Raw genomic sequence first — 12,241 nt, 5'->3', positions numbered from 1 at the left:
AAAAAGTACAAATTTCGAGGCCTGGTATATATAGTATATATATAGGGTAAACCGGGGTAAAATGGGACAAGCGAAAAATGGGACACGTCTGGGTAAAATGGGACAGTTTACAAAAAGTGCTCAATTGTGGTGTATATAATTGTTTTCCATGATGTGTACTTTTGCTTTAATGTAGTATTTTATCTGTAACTTTTGGATTTACACTTTTACAGGCGCAATGACCAAGTGCACATTAAAGTCACAAATCAGTGCTCATGCTTTTTTATGAAAAAAATAGGGGCAATAGATCATGCAATATCACAGCGTTTAGTGGCAATGTCTATTCCAGCATTAAATCATTCTGTAGTTTATCTTTTTAAATTTTAAATACAAACCCATTAACTTTACTATGGCATCACCCACCATTTTTGTTCATTATGCTGTTTATTCATTCTACATATCTCGAAATAGTGTTCATTTGTACACAAACATTTCATTTTGTTTGTTGTGTTAAATCAGCAAAATACTTGTTCTTTCAATAAACTGTTGTTGTTAAAAGTTGTCTCACTATACCTAGTGAATAGTAAAACAAGACAAAAAGAATTTCGGAGCTGCTATACAAGTCCTCCCCCCACCTCTTTGGTAACTCATGACAAAGAGGAATTGACCAAAACATGTGGATTGAAGTGTGTGACCAGTGAAGCAAAGGTAAAGTAGTTTCACCCTATATGTTTGGTCGAGTCCTGTCTTTGTCATGAGTTACCAAGGGGTGGGGGGACTTGTATACCAGCTCCGGAAGTCGTTTGTCTCATTTTTCCCACACCCGGGAAAAATGGGACACGTTTTCTTTTTTAAAAAAAGTTGACCTTCCCAAGGTGGTAGCCTTGAAATTTTTATGGGCTTGTGCCACCCTTTGATTGTTTGCAAAATCTGCAAAACAATATAATATTCATGCCAGCTGTAAGGTTATTTAGTCCAGCAACAGAAATAGTCATTTGTGTCCCATTTTACCCCGATTTACCCTATATAGTATAGTATATAGTATAGTATATAGTATAGTACATATAGTAGTAGTCCAGTTTTAATCACCGGATTAAAACTGGACTACTACTACTACTACATATATATAGCCTACTGTATATTAAAATATACAAATATGATGTACGGTACATGACATTACACATTTGTTAATAACATGACCAGCTGTAGGCAAAATATAGAACTGTAAAAAAATGGGTGCTCTTCCACAAGACGCCCTGTTGGTCAACAGGAAAAAATAATGACGTCAGACACAATGGAATGGACTATTATGAAGGAGGAACTGCGGGGTGGAAATGCAATGAAACACAACAGAAGGAAATTGTCTCCCATTTATTGATTTCTTGCTCAATTTCAACAAATTTGCGATCGTTGAAAAGCACAAGCATAGATCTAACCAACTAAGTTAATACCAAGTCCCAAAATACTACTAGCTCCATCTGGTGGCCACATAAACTTGATCAAATTTAAACCATTATCAAAAGTTTATTTGCAATAATAAAAACATTAAACGACAGCCAATTAAAAGAACAGGTTATTGTTTATTGAAGTGCTAACTTTCATTTTTATATCTTATTCAATATGCGCGCAATCGTTGTTCGAAGACAGCCCCCCAACGAAGCTTTTGCCCAATGCATTTCAATGGCGAATCGATCGTTTTCCAGTTCACGCCCTACATGTTCACGATAATTAATTGTCTCCCATTTATTCATTTCTTGCTCAATTTCAACAGATTTGCTATCGTTAAAAAGCACAAGCATAGATCTAACCAACTAAGTTAATACCAAGTCCAAAAATACTACTAGCTTTATCTGGTGGCCACTTAAACTTGATCAAATTCAAACCATTATCAAAAGTTTATTTGCAATGATAATAACAATAAACGACAGCCAATTAAAAGAACATGTTATTGTTTATTGAAGTGTTAACTTTCATTTTTATATCTTATTCAATATGCGCGCAATCGTTGTTCGAAGACAGCCCCCCAACGAAGCTTTTGCCCAATGCATTTCAATGGCGAATCGATCGTTTTCCAGTTCACGCCCTGCGTGATCACGATAATTAAGTGTCTCCCATTTTTTCATTTCTTGCTCAATTTCAACACATTTGCTATCGTTGAAAAGCACAAGCATAGATCTAACCAACTAAATTAATACCAAGTCCTAAAATACTACTAGCTCCATCTGGTGGCCACCTAAACTTGACCAAATTCAAACCATTATCAAAAGTTTATTTGCAATGATAAAAACATTAAACGACAACCAATTATAAGAACATGTTACTGTTTATTGAAGGGCTAACTTTCATTTTTATACCTTGTTTAATATATGAGCAATCGTTGTTCGAAGACAGTTCCCCAACGAAGCTTTTGCCCAATGCATTTCAATGGCGAATCGATCGTCTTCCAGTTCACGCCCTGCATGATCACGATAATCAATTGTCTCCCATTTATTGATTTCTTGCTCAATTTCAACAGATTTGTTATCGTTGAAAAGCACAAGCATAGATCAAACCAACTAAATTAATACCAAGTCCCAAAATACTACTAGCTCCATCTGGTGGCCACCTAAACTTGACCAAATTCGAACCATTATCAAAAGTTTAATTGCAATGATAAAAACATTAAACGACAGCCAATTAAAAGAACATGTTGCTGTTTATTGAAGGGCTAACTTTCATTTTTATACCTTATTTAATATATGAGCAATCGTTGTTCGAAGACAGCCCCCCAACGAAGCTTTTGCCCAATGCATTTCAATGGCGAATCGATCGTCTTCCAGTTCACGCCCTGCGTGTTCACGATAATTAATTGTCTCCCATTTATTGATTTCTTGCTCAATTTCAACAGATTTACTATCGTTAAAAAGCACAAGCATAGATCTAACCAACTAAGTTAATACCAAGTCCCAAAATACTACTAGCTCCATCTGGTGGCCACCTAAACTTGACCAAATTCAAACCATCATCAAAAGTTTATTTGCAATGATAAAAACATTAAACGACAACCAATTAAAAGAACATGTTACTGTTTATTGAAGAGCTAACTTTCATTTTTATACCTTGTTTAATATATGAGCAATCGTTGTTCGAAGACAGCCCCCCAACGAAGCTTTTGCCCAATGCATTTCAGTGGCGAATCGATCGTCTTCCAGTTCACGCCCTGCATGATCACGATAATCAATTGTCTCCCATTTATTCATTTCTTGCTCAATTTCAATAGATTTGCTATCGTTGAAAAGCACAAGCATAGATCTAACCAACTAAGTTAATACCAAGTCCCAAAATACTATTAGCTCCATCTGGTGGCCACCTAAACTTGATCAAATTCAAACCATTATCAAAAGTTTATTTGCAATGATAAAAACATTAAACGACAACCAATTATAAGAACATGTTACTGTTAATTGAAGGGCTAACTTTCATTTTTATACCTTATTTAATATATGAGCAATCGTTGTTCGAAGACAGCCCCCCAACGAAGCGTTTGCCCAATGCATTTCAATGGCGAATCGATCGTCTTCCAGTTCACGCCCTGCGTGTTCACGATAATTAATTGTCTCCCATTTATTGATTTCTTGCTCAATTTCAACAGATTTGCTATCGTTGAAAAGCACAAGCATAGATCTAACCAACTAAGTTAATACCAAGTCCCAAAATACTACTAGCTCCATCTGGTGGCCACCTAAACTTGACCAAATTCAAACCATCATCAAAAGTTTATTTGCAATGATAAAAACATTAAACGACAACTAATTAAAAGAACATGTTACTGTTTATTGAAGAGCTAACTTTCATTTTTATACCTTATTTAATATATGAGCAATCGTTGTTCGAAGACAGCCCCCCAACGAAGCTTTTGCCCAATGCATTTTAGTGGCGAATCGATTGTCTTCCAGTTCACGCCCTGCGTGATCAATGGCGAATCGATCGTCTTCCAGTTCACGCCCTGCATGTTCACGATAATTAATTGTCTCCCATTTATTCATTTCTTGCTCAATTTCAACAGATTTGCTATTGTTGAAAAGGACAAGCATAGATCTAACCAACTAAATTAAGACCAAGTCCCAAAATACTACTAGCTCTGTCTGGTGGCCACCTAAACTTGACCGAATTCAAACCATTATCAAAAGTTTATTTGCAATGATAAAAACATTAAACGACAGCCAATTAAAAGAACATGTTGCTGTTTATTGAAGGGCTAACTTTCATTTTTATACTTTATTTAATATTTGAGCAATCGTTGTTCGAAGACAGCCCCCCAACGAAGCTTTTGCCCAATGCATTTCAATGGCGAATCGATTGTCTTCCAGTTCACGCCCTGCGTGATCAATGGCGAATCGATCGTTTTCCAGTTCACGCCCTGCATGTTCACGATAATTAATTGTCTTCCATTTTTTCATTTTTTGCTCAATTTCAACAGATTTGCTATCGTTGAAAAGCACAAGCATAGATCTAACCAACTAAGTTACTACCAAGTCCCAAAATACTACCAGCTCTATCTGGTGGCCACTTAAACTTGATCAAATTCAAACCATTATCAAAAGTTTATTTGCAATGATAATAACATTAAACGACAACCAATTAAAAGAACATGTTACTGTTAATTGAAGGGCTAACTTTCATTTTTATACCTTATTTAATATATGAGCAATCGTTGTTCGAAGACAGCCCCCCAACGAAGCTTTTGCCCAATGCATTTCAATGGCGAATCGATCGTCTTCCAGTTCACGCCCTGCGTGATCACGATAATTAATTGTCTCCCATTTATTGATTTCTTGCTCAATTTCAACAGATTTGCTATCGTTGAAAAGCACAAGCATAGATCTAACCAACTAAGTTAATACCAAGTCCCAAAATACTACTAGCTCCATCTGGTGGCCACCTAAACTTGATCAAATTTAAACCATTATCAAAAGTTTATTTGCAATGATAAAAACATTAAACGACAACCAATTATAAGAACATAATACTGTTAATTGAAGGGCTAACTTTCATTTTTATACCTTATTTAATATATGAGCAATCGTTGTTCGAAGACAGCCCCCCAACGAAGCTTTTGCCCAATGCATTTCAATGGCGAATCGATCGTCTTCCAGTTCACGCCCTGCGTGTTCACGATAATTAATTGTCTCCCATTTATTCATTTCTTGCTCAATTTCAACAGATTTGCTATCGTTGAAAAGCACAAGCATAGATCTAACCAACTAAGTTAATACCAAGTCCCAAAATACTACTAGCTCCATCTGGTGGCCACCTAAACTTGACCAAATTCAAACCATCATCAAATATTTATTTGCAATGATAAAAACATTAAACGACAACCAATTAAAAGAACATGTTACTGTTTATTGAAGGGCTAACTTTCATTTTTATACCTTATTTAATATATGAGCAATCGTTGTTCGAAGACAGCCCCCCAACGAAGCTTTTGCCCAATGCATTTCAGTGGCGAATCGATCGTCTTCCAGTTCACGCCCTGCATGATCACGATAATCAATTGTCTCCCATTTATTCATTTCTTGCTCAATTTCAACAGATTTGCTTAGTTACAAGTTAACTTAGTTGGTTAGATCTATGCTTGTGCTTTTCAACGATAGCAAATGTGTTGAAATTGAGCAAGAAATGAATAAATGGGAGACAATTAATTATCGTGATCACGCAGGGCGTGAACTGGAAAACGATCGATTCGCCATTGAAATGCATTGGGCAAAAGCTTCGTTGGGGGGCTGTCTTCGAACAACGATTGCGCGCATATTGAATAAGATATAAAATAGAAAGTTAGCACTTCTATAAACAATAACATGTTCTTTTAATTGGCTGTCGTTTAATGTTATCATCATTGCAAATAAACTTTTGATAATGGTTTGAATTTGATCAAGTTTAAGTGGCCACCAGATGGAGCTAGTAGTATTTTTGGACTTGGTATTAACTTAGTTGGTTAGATCTATGCTTGTGCTTTTCAACGATAGCAAATCTGTTGAAATTGAGCAAGAAATGAATAAATGGGAGACAATTAATTATCGTGAACATGCAGGGCGTGAACTGGAAGACGATCGATTCGCCATTGAAATGCATTGGGCAAAAGCTTCGTTGGAGGGCTGTCTTCGAACAACGATTGCTCATATATTAAATAAAGTATAAAAATGAAAGTTAGCACTTCAATAAACAGCAACATGTTCTTTTAATTGGCTGTCGTTTAATGTTTTTATCATTGCAAATAAACTTTTGATAATGGTTGGAATTCGGTCAAGTTTAGGTGGCCACCAGATGGAGCTAGTAGTATTTTGGGACTTGGTATTAATTTAGTTGGTTAGATCTATGCTTGTCCTTTTCAACGATAGCAAATATGTTGAAATTGAGCAAGAAATGAATAAATGGGAGACAGTTAATTATCGTGAACATGCAGGGCGTGAACTGGAAAACGATCGATTCGCCATTGATCAGGCAGGGCGTGAACTGGAAGACAATCGATTCGCCACTGAAATGCATTGGGCAAAAGCTTCGTTGGGGGGCTGTCTTCGAACAACGATTGCTCATATATTAAATAAGGTATAAAAATGAAAGTTAGCCCTTCAATAAACAGCAACATGTTCTTTTAATTGGCTGTCGTTTAATGTTTTTATCATTGCAAATAAACTTTTGACAATGGTTCGAATTTGATCAAGTTTAGGTAGCCACCAGATGGAGCTAGTAGTATTTTGGGACTTGGTATTAATTTAGTTGGTTAGATCTATGCTTGTGCTTTTCAACGATAGCAAATTTGTTGAAATTGAAAAAGAAATGTTTAAATGGGAGACAATTGATTATCGTGATCATGCAGGGCGTGAACTGGAAGACGATCGATTCGCCATTGAAATGCATTGGGCAAAAGCTTCGTTGGGGGGCTGTCTTCGAACAACGATTGCTCATATATTAAATAAGGTATAAAAATGAAAGTTAGCCCTTCAATAAACAGCAACATGTTCTTTTAATTGGTTGTCGTTTGATGTTTTTATCATTGCAAATAAACTTTTGATGATGGTTTGAATTCGGTCAAGTTTAAGTGGCCACCAGATGGAGCTAGTAGTATTTTTGGACTTGGTATTAACTTAGTTGGTTAGATCTATGCTTGTGCTTTTCAACGATAGCAAATCTGTTGAAATTGAGCAAGAAATGAATAAATGGGAGACAATTAATTATCGTGATCACGCAGGGCGTGAACTTGAAGACGATCGATTCGCCATTGAAATGCATTGGGCAAAAGCTTCGTTGGGGGGCTGTCTTCGAACAACGATTGCTCATATATTAAATAAGGTATAAAAATGAAAGTTAGCCCTTCAATTAACAGTAACATGTTCTTTTAATTGGCTGTCATTTAATGTTTTTATCATTGCAAATAAACTTTTGATAATGGTTTGAATTTGGTCAAATTTAGGTGGCCACCAGATGGAGCTAGTAGTATTTTGGGACTTGGTATTAACTTAGTTGGTTAGATCTATGCTTGTGCTTTTCAACGATAGCAAATCTGTTGAATTTGAGCAAAAAATGAATAAATGGGAGACAATTAATTATCGTGAACATGCAGGGCGTGAACTGGAAAACGATCGATTCGCCATTGAAATGCATTGGGCAAAAGCTTCGTTGGGGGGCTGTCTTCGAACAACCCATGCGCGCATATTAAATAAAATATAAAAATGAAAGTTAGCCCTTCAATAAACAATAACATGTTCTTTTAATTGGTTGTCGTTTAATGTTTTTATTATTGCAAATAAACTTTTGATAATGGTTTGAATTTGATCAAGTTTGAGTGGCCACCAGATGGAGCTAGTAGTAGTTTGGGACTTGGTATTAATTTAGTTGGTTAGATCTATGCTTGTGCTTTTCAACGATCGCAAATTTGTTTAAATTGAACAACAAATCAATAAATGGGAGACAATTTCCTTCTGGTGTGTTTCATTGCATTTCCACCCCGCACTTCCTCCTTCATAATAGTCCATTCCAATGTGTCTGACGTCATTATTTTTTCCGGTTGATTAACAGGGCGTCTTGTGGAAGAGCACCAAAAAATGTATGCAAAACATAGAACGCTGAGGCTGTCATTGCGATTCTACTCACAACATCACATTGTAGTTTGAAATTTTTTTTGATTGCACTCATAAATTCAAGCCAGTAACTCAATTAATTTTCCATGCCTCTAGGCTTAACAATAAATATAAAATAATTATACTGTATAATTAACCCCCATCATATTTTTAAAGTTTGTTTCTTATGATAATATCCGCTATAGATACTAAGAAGATCTGCCTTTTCAAATCATTATAATATTATATAGGAGAAGAGATGTTATAAATATAAAGCTGATCAAAAGTCATCTGTTTAAATCTTTTATATACACTTGGAGAGTGATTTTTTTGGTCAAGTTTTTTACTAAGGACTAGAGATGTACCGATATATCACCACCGTCATTCTGGCAGAATAATTTTTCCGCTTTCCGCCTAAAAAGTCATCCGTGAATAAGTGCGAGGTATACAATGCGACCTGAGCTACTTTCGACAAAACTCAAATAAAACTATAATCCGCAACACATGCCACTTAAATTTTACATGCATCGGATTCAGTATTGAATTACCTTTTCAGGGATGTGCACCAATAGGTGGGCATTTGGTAGGAACTCCCAGCAGAACGGTCCAAAGATGAAAAAGATATTGACGATAATCAAGAGAATAATACAATTTTGCATAATTGACACCTCTCCAATAAACCTCAAATAAAACTATAATCCGCAACATATGCCACTTAAATTTTACATGCATCGGATTTATTATTGAATTACATTTCCAGGGGTGTGCACCAATAGGTGGGCATTTGGTAGGAACTCCCAGTAGAACGGTTCAAAGATGGATTATATATTTACGATAGACATTAAAATAATACGATTTTTGCATAATTAACACCTCTCCAATAAACCTTAAATAAAACTACAATCCACAACATATGTCACTTAAATTTTACATGCATCGGATTCAGTATTGAATTACCTTTCCAGGGGTGTGCACCAATAGGTGGGCATTTGGTAGGAACTCCCAGCAGAACGGTTCAAACATGGAAAATATATTTACGATAGACATTAAAATAATACGACTTTTGCATAATTGACACTTTTCCAAACATCTTCAAATAAAACTATAATCCGCAACATATGCCACTTAAATTTTACATGCATCGGATTCAGTATTGAATTACCTTTCCAGGGGTGTGCACCAATAGGTGGGCATTTGGTAGGAACTCCCAGCAGAACGGTTCAAACATGGAAGATATAATTACGATAATCAAGAAAATAATGCAATTTTTGCATAATTGACACTTTTCCAAACATCTTCGAATAAAACTATAATCCGCAACATATGCCACTTAAATTTTACATGCATCGGATTCAGTATTGAATTACCTTTCCAGGGATATGCACCAATAGGTGGGCATTTAGTAGGAACTCCCAGCAGAATGGTTCAAAGATGGAGGATATATTTACGATAGACACAAAATAATACGATTTTTGCACAATTGACACCTCTCCAAACATCTTCGACTAAAACTATAATCCGCAACATATGCTACTTAAATTTTACATGCATCCGATTCAGTATTGAATTACCTTTCCAGGGGTGTGCACCAATAGGTGGGCATTTGGTAGGAACTCCCAGAAGAATGGTTCAAACATGGAAAATATATTTACGATAGACACAAAAATTATACGATTTTTGCATAATTGACACCTCTCTAAACATCTTCGAATAAAACTATAATCCGCAACATATGCCACTTAAATTTTACATGCATCGGATTCAGTATTGAATTACCTTTCCAGGGGTGTGCACCAATAGGTGGGCATTTAGTAGGAACTCCCAGCAGAACGGTTCAAACATGGAAGATATATTTACGATAATCAAGAAAATAATGCAATTTTTGCATAATTGACACTTTTCCAAACATCTTCAAATAAAACTATAGTCCGCAACATATGCCACTTAAATTTTACATGCATCGGATTCAGTATTGAATTACCTTTCCAGGGGTGTGCACCAATAGGTGGGCATTTGGTAGGAACTCCCAGCAGAACGGTTCAAACATGGAGGATGTATTTACGATAATCAAGAAAATAATACAACTTTTGCATAATTGACACCTCTCCAAACATCTTCAAATAAAACTATAATCCGCAATATATGCTACTTAAATTTTACATGCATCGGATTCAGTATTGAATTACCTTTCCAGTGGTGTGCACCAATAGGTGGGCATTTGGTAGGAACTCCCAGCAGAACGGTTCAAACATGGAGGATATATTTACGATAGACACAAAAAAAATACGATTTTTGCATAATTGACACCTCTCCAAACATCTTCAAATAAAACTATAATCTGCAACATATGCCACTTAAATTTTACATGCATCGGATTCAGTATTGAATTACCTTTCCAGGGGTGTGCAATAATAGGTGGGCATTTGGTAGGAACTCCCAGCAGAACGGTTCAAACATGGAGGATATATTTACGATAATCAAGAGAATAATGCATTTTTGCATAATTGACACCTCTCCAATAAACCTCAAATAAAACTATAATCCGCAACACATGCTACTTAAATTTTACATGCATCGGATTCAGTATTGAATTACCTTTCCAGGGATGTGCACCAATAGGTGGGCATTTGGTAGGAATTCTCAGCAGAATGGTTTAAACATGGAGGATATATTCACGATAGACATTAAAATAATACAATTTTTGCATAATTGACACCTCTCCAAACATCTTGGAATAAAAGTATAATCCGCAACATATGCCACTTAAATTTTACATGCATCGGATTCAGTATTAAATTATCTTTCCAGGGGTGTGCACCAATAAGTGGGCATTTGGTAGGAACTTCCAGCAGAACGGTTCAAATATGGAGAATATATTCACGATAATCAAGAAAATAATGCAATTTTCTTGATTGTGGTCATTATATCCTCCATTTTTGGACCGTTCTGCTGGGAGTTCCTACCAAATGTCCACCTATTGGTGCACACCCCTGGAAAGGTAATTCAATACTGAATCCGATGCATGTAAAATTTAAGTGGCATGTGTTGCGGATTATAATTTTATTCGAAGATGTTTGGAAAAGTGTCAATTATGCAAAAATCGTATTATTTTAATGTCTATCGTAAATATATCCTCCATGTTTGAATTGTTCTGCTGGGAGTTCCTACCAAATGCCCACCTATTGGTGCACACCCCTGGAAAGGTAATTCAATACTGAATCCGATGCATGTAAATTTTAAGTGGCATATGTTGCGGATTATAGTTTTATTTGAAGATGTTTGGAGAGGTGTCAATTATGCAAAAATCGTATTATTTTTGTGTCTATTGTAAATATATTTTCCATGTTTGAACCATTCTGCTGGGAGTTCCTACCAAATGCCCACCTATTAGTGCACACCACTGGAAAGGTAATTCAATACTGAATCGGATTCATGTAAAATTTAGGTGGCATATGTTGCGGATTATAGTTTTATTTGAGGTTTAAATTTATTTTAGTGTAGGAACTTCCAGCAGAACGGTTCAAAGATGGAGGATATATTTACGATAATCAAGAAAATAATGCAATTTTTATGATTGTGGTCATTATATCCTCCATCTTTGGACCGCTCTGCTGGGATTTCCTACCAAATGTCCACCTATTGGTGCACACCCCTGGAAAGGTAATTCAATACTGAATCCGATGCATGTAAAATTTATGTGGCATATGTTGCAGATTATAGTTTTATTCGAAGATGTTTGGAAAAGTGTCAATTATGCAAAAATCGTATTATTTTAATGTCTATCGTAAATATATCCTCCATGTTTGAACCGTTCTGCTCGGAGTTCCTACCAAATGCCCACCTATTGGTGCACACCCCTGGAAAGGTAATTCAATACTGAATCCGATGCATGTAAATTTTAAGTGGCATATGTTGCGGACTATAGTTTTATTTGAAGATGTTTGGAGAGGTGTCAATTATGCAAAAATCGTATTATTTTAATGTCTATTGTAAATATATCCTCCATGTTTGAACCATTCTGCTGGGAGTTCCTACCAAATGCCCACCTATTAGTGCACACCCCTGGAAAGGTAATTCAATACTGAATCCGATGCATGTAAATTTTAAGTGGCATATGTTGCGGATTATAGTTTTATTTGAGGTTTATTGGAGAGGTGTTAATT

The sequence above is a fragment of the Aplidium turbinatum genome, chromosome 6 (genome assembly GCF_918807975.1).
Source record: "Aplidium turbinatum chromosome 6, kaAplTurb1.1, whole genome shotgun sequence".
Classification (NCBI taxonomy): Eukaryota; Metazoa; Chordata; class Ascidiacea; order Aplousobranchia; family Polyclinidae; genus Aplidium; species Aplidium turbinatum.
The sequence above is the reverse complement of the archived record's forward strand: the minus strand, read 5'-3'. Positions refer to the sequence as shown.